At 29.0% G+C, this 6,478-nt stretch overlaps 1 pseudogene; it reads left to right on the top strand.

The window, feature by feature from the left end:
* Positions 1-475: 475 nt before the first annotated feature.
* On the top strand, positions 476-4,714 carry LOC132940340 (venom protease-like; annotated as a pseudogene).
* Positions 4,715-6,478: the final 1,764 nt, after the last annotated feature.

Genomic DNA, 6,478 nt, shown 5'->3' with positions numbered 1-6,478 from the left:
TTTATATTTTGATGTGGTTAGTTCGACTTTGTAGTTAATTATTTGTTTAATAATAACAATAAATGTCCACATATTTAATTATTTAAATTATAATTAATTGCTTAATTAGCGCATAGAATAAATTCAAATTCCAAATATAGTCTGAAATAGAAATAAAAAATATTGACGGGTTGACGTACCTATCTATATTATCTGATTGTCAGGTATATGGTCTGGTGTCAACAACTAAACTATGTATTGTCAGCAACCAAAAACTAAGAATATAATTTATAGTATTCGCAGTGATAAATTTTTTTTTGATTTTTTGAGGGGAGATGAAAAATCTAATAAAAATTACTTAAAACAATTATGTTTTTTCTGAACAACTTAACACCCATATCAACCAATATTACCCCGAATATATACGGTTATTAACACCAAAGTCCCAAACGTTTGTTTAATTTTTTTACTTTGGTATTTGGACAGGCTAATATACATGCAGCACCCAAAATCCGATATCCGAATAAAAGATTTGGGTGTAAAGCCCAGCAGGTTGTATCCGATGTAGGTATTTTGAATCATTATATGTATATGAAAAATTTGAAAACCTAATAATTATATCATAAATATAATATATGTATAATATATATTTTGGTATCTATCGTTGGTATTAAAAAATTAGTGATGTGTATTAAATTATTACACTTATTAACATTTTATAATATGTATATTTTCAATGTAACTAAAATTATTTGTTTAAATGAGATAAAAATAATTTGTTACAAAATAAAAATACCTATATGTAAAAGATGCTTTGAAAAAATTTCAAAAATAAATACACAATACATACCTATTCGAGTTATACCCCAAGTATCACATATTTTAACAACTGTACCTGTTGAAAGCAAACAAGCTATCAAAATATAGCATTTATATTTGACCTGTGTTACTGAGTGTGAGAAGTAAATTATAAATGTTAGTGTGTACCTATAATTCGTAAAATACGCTATCACAGATGACTTACCGCACACATATCGACCACATTACGTATTCTCGGAACTAAGGCCTACGATGATAACTCCGTGTCCCCGGCCCCCCACTTTGGAATTTCGAAACAAAATTAACTACTTTCGTTTGTGCTGGTTTGTGCTTTTAACCCCGTCGTTTGTGCTCAACCCTTTCCAAAGTTATCCAACTTTGAAAGTTGGGGGTTAAAATGTAATCCCAGCAACTTGAGCAACTCCACTTTGTCTTGCGAATCTGATCAAAACTTTCCACATAATAATTTTTACCTCTATGGTCTTTAGTCTTAAAATATTTGGTTTGCCAGAAAAACACATACATTTGTGGATTAGAATATTGATTACAGTAATGATTCTACTGAATCAGAAAATTACAAAATAGATCCGTTAATCAAATGGAAAGCTTGTGGACGGATAACTCCTACTTCCAGAGGATTTCATGGAGGAACAATTAGTAAATTAGGTATACGTTTGAAAACAAATTAAATTATAATTTGTTTTTGATTATTACTAAATGTATTAGAATTTATTTAATGAATTATAATTACAAATACAGACTTATCAATGTATTTAATAGCTTGGACCAGGATGACAAGACTTGGGTATCTAAAACTTAGTATGCCAAATTCGGAATACGAGTAGAAGTGTGGTGGTTCCTTGATATCAGATAAATACGTATTAACAGCCGCTCACTACACCGTCGGTTTTGAACACGATTAAAGACATACAGGTTACTCAACGAAACTTATTTTTTGGTGTGCTTAAAATTAACGATCTTAGCAAGAATAACAGTTAGCGCTTTTGCATAATAGTGATTTCTCTTGGTACTACAAAATATATCAATATAGTATACAATATTATGTATTGGAACGCTAGTAGTTATTCTCACATCGTTGATCAGCTGTTAGAAACCAACATTTTCGCGCGCCACTTTTGTTGTGCATGTGCAAAGAGTCGTTGCAGAGTAACCTGTATATCTTTAATCGTGGTCTTGGAATGTATTGTTTGTGAGTGTATATGATACCGGCAAATTGTTAACTATAGGCATTCTATAAATGTCCTAGCCATTCTATTTTATTAAGCAAATGTTTTGGGGAGAGGGATGTTATTCGCAGTTTAGACCTAAATGTATATAAATGTACTTATGTTGCATTTATAAATAACAAATTTGTTAGCTTCAAATTATTTGGTTTTTCATTTTTTGTTGTGCGTTTAAGTGATTTGAACTTGGAGGCAATAGATGTTAGAACTTAGAACAATAGATGTTGCAATTTTACGTGTCATAAGACATAAAGAATATAACGAACGAAAACTGACCAATAATATTACATTATTAAAATTAAACAACTGTGTTAGATTCAATTGTAAGTATTTCTTATATTTACTAATTATTTTTTCTCTAATACAATACATTTCTTAACGCTATACCGTATATATAAGTACATGCAGAAGGTATCAAGACACCTATTAATTACATTATTATAGAAATAAGAAATCTTATGTTAGAATATTATTACTAAACACTTCAAATACATAAAACCACTAGTATACTACACACAATGAATTGTATATTCTGAGCGGAGCGATGAATGTATTGGTTTTACAATTGTGTGTATTTTTTTTAATTCGTTTTTTTATTTTAGTCTGTTATTACTTTTAGGACAGCAAAAATGTTTGATTTTTCTTCAACCGCATCTAATCTGATATGGAAGTGAATATAGTTGATACTTTAGAGAGGCAAGAGCAAAAGCGCCACGAAAGACATAAGAAAAAATTAAAGAAAAATTGGAACTTTTAAGCAAATTAGGTTGATGATCGTAGATGCATGATAAGTTCAATGAATTTTTATATTAGCATTTTCTTTACACCACAAAATATTTTGACTAATTTTAACCTATTTAAAGTTCCCGCACACTGCAGCGGTAGCGGTGGTGATGGTGGTGGCGGTGGCGGTAGCGGTTACAGCAAGACAAAAGAACTTTACCGTCACCGCTGCAGTGTGTGGCGACCTTTACGGACCTTTTCCAAGTTTCCAATTTTATTAGATTTTTTTTATAAATGTCAATTTATTTTTATTCGTTTGGTCAAAAAGCTTGAAAATTGAATACAAGGCACGTAATATATTGTTTAAGTGCCAATCGAAAAATGTTAAATATATATATATAATATATATATATACAATTACACATTATTACAGTTATAATATAAATGACCAATAACTATTATCTACTAAAAACTATTTTAAAATAATATTTGAGTTTTATTTGTCGTTATCCAGAGAAAACACCGATGTGGATTTTAGTAAATATAAATACAATTTTGCTTCAAAAAATGTAAGCACTGATGAAATTCGTTGGCGGTGCGTGAAACGTACGTGTATTTAAAAATCATTACCAATCTAATTTAAAAACAACTAAAATGGCTTTGGTCTAAATTTGTATCTACGGTGTCATGGCAAACGCAGAGGCAATCCATAGTAACACTCAGCTCAACTGAAGCAGAATATTTCTCGGCATGTGAAATAGTCAAATATTTGGTTTGGTTCAATAGATTAGTCAAGGAAATCTTTAACGGTATACTTGGTGTACAACCAACATTAACCGATTAAAACCAAAGTGAAATTCGACTTGTGAAAACCCAGACTTTCACAAAAGGACTATATACACATAAACAATAAACACATCGACGTCGAAGTACCAGTTCATCAGGGAATAGTTTGGAGAAAACTTATTTCGACTAAAGTTCGTTGACATGGAAGAACAATATGCAGACATTTTCACAAAATCTCTTTCGAAGGATAGATCTGAAAAATTAAGACAAAAATTATCATTGTTGAAACAACACTAATTATTTATTGTATAAAATATTAATTACAGGGGTGTGTTGAATATAATTTAATATTGTATAAAAAGTAACATCACATTGTACAATAATAACAACATCGTTGTTATTCGCAAATTGTAAATCACGTCATATACGTTACAATAACAAAGTCAATATGTCATATAATATATAAGGCGTACTTCTATGTGTACGTCATGCGTTAGTAAAATATTACTTATTAATAAGTAAAAGTTATTACTAAAAGCGCTGTAGTCATTTTTGTCTACATCGATCTACAAACATAATCATAAACTTTTTTCTTAGTTTTTATTCATCCTATCTGTTTACCCATCTTATCGCGTCATAGAACCAATACGTTCGTTGAATCTGATCTATTTGTTACAGGATGGGGTCCCACGAGGTTTGGTAAGTAACCAAATAGTATATAAATATAGAGTAGATACATTTACAGGCATTACAGCATATTAAATTATCAATGTATTTTTTATAAATTTGGGCATAATAATATTATATTTATTATTTAGGGGGACCACTATCTACTTCTCTAATGGAAGGTCGGGTGCGCGTGATGGACAATTCAGGATGTAAAAGAGCATAATATGTCGATAAGAATTTCGTTATCGATGATGGAATGTTGTGTGCTGGATCGTTAACAGGTGAACAAGACGCTTGTCAGGTGCTGATTAAAAACTTTATAGTTCGTGCATTTTTAATATATTTATAATTTTGATTGTTATTTCAGGGAGATTCCGGAGGTCCCTCAATGTGGCTAAATGGTAGTCAATTTTATGTAGTGGGTATTGTGTCTTTCGGATATAAATGCTAGAGTGACATCATTTATCAAATGGATCAAAGATAACATGAATTAAAGTAAAATTATATTAAATAATGCTGTTTGACAAACAACTTTGTGAAATTGGTTTATCTATTTTCTATTTTTCCATAACAACAAATTTATAATTACTGAGATCAATGCATAATTTTAACTCATTGTTTTAAAAATGATATTTAGTAATTAAAAATGATAATATATTTGTACTCTGCTTTTAATCGTTTATTTTAAAATATTAAGTAAGTATGCAGAGATTCAAGTATTTCACTTTAAAACGAAATGTTTACATTGTGTCTATTTTATTAAACACGATAATTTGAGATTTATAGATTTTAGTATTCTACCATGGAATAATTTATTTTTTAAACTAATCCTTCCAATAAATATAAAAATAAACATTTATATAATAACAGTCCAATATATTGCAGGATGATCTAATGATTTAAATTTAAAGTTTTACGTATTAGCATAATATTCATAAGCATAAGTCCGGCTATAATATTGCCACTGCCCGTATAGTATAAATATAACCTTAAAATGTAACCTACATTAATACATTATACTATGAAATTATAATATGAAGTTTTCAAGTTTTACCATCATTATATTTATACACTATATATCTATTATAGTATGGTAACAGCCAACACCAATTATAAGTACGTGGAAATGTGGAATGTGGAAAGTATTAGTACCTATATAATATTATCATCTAATACTCAATATCATACGCGTACCCACGTCGCGACGAACGCAGATAGCTGATAGATTGAGTAGGTATTACGATTTTCTGAGTTCTTCGTTAAATATCACATGGGTAGGTGTATTTTCATAGATTCCGGCGTTTCTACTCTCTGAATCTATATGTTTACACTCAGCGTGTTGTGCACAGATGACTTTAAAAATATCTAGATTATGGAGTTTTATCGCAAACCACCCATAGATTGAGGGGGACACTCAATCTACGACCTACTAGCTGCACCGCGTGTAAATCCGAAAATTTATGTCGGTGTAACTCGTAGACTTTGATACACGCATTGATGAATGACCATCAAAGATTTAATAACGTAATATAATATAATGTAATATAATAATAATAATAAGAGAGATTTTAGGGTAAAAAACGTAATTTATAATTTAGAAAATAAATATATATACGTTATATTATATTCTTATAACTAGAGACCGGATTTATATGCGCTTAGAATCTTGAAAACAAGATGCTTCTATGCTCTATAATTTCATCAAAATAATCTTTTATATGCAAAGATATTCTTTTTCATGAAATTGTACTAAATCATTGAAAAAACAAATAAAAGTAACAGTCTATAAAAATAAACAGTTAGGTATATAATATTAATCTATAATATGGTTCTATACTGCCATGATGGTGTACCTATATTAATTAATTGTTGTAATACAAACTTATGAATTCAAAAAATAATAAAAATAACAAGTTTTAAATAATAAAAATAAAAAATTTTTATTATCTATTAGATTTTTATAAAATATTCAATTTTGCACCAATATGGCAATATATTCCTAAAACATGTTTTTTACTCAAAATATTCTTTAACCTTAAAATATTCTTTTTTATGCACTAAAAAATGTTGTATATCAGTTCATAGGTAAATGAATCGTCGAGAAAGCTTATCCAATTGGGGCTGCATACTCTCAGTAAAGATATGTAAAAACATAAAAATCCGGTCTCTACTTATAACGTATAATTTTTTTTTTCTATCTTAAAAAAAAATTGTCTTTAATTCAGTCTTTTTATAATATTGAGTTATTAACCTAATTG

This window comes from Metopolophium dirhodum, chromosome 1, assembly GCF_019925205.1.
Source record: "Metopolophium dirhodum isolate CAU chromosome 1, ASM1992520v1, whole genome shotgun sequence".
In the NCBI taxonomy this organism is placed as follows: Eukaryota; Metazoa; Arthropoda; class Insecta; order Hemiptera; family Aphididae; genus Metopolophium; species Metopolophium dirhodum.
Note: the sequence above shows the minus strand (reverse complement) of the source record. Positions and strands in the feature narration are given on the sequence as shown.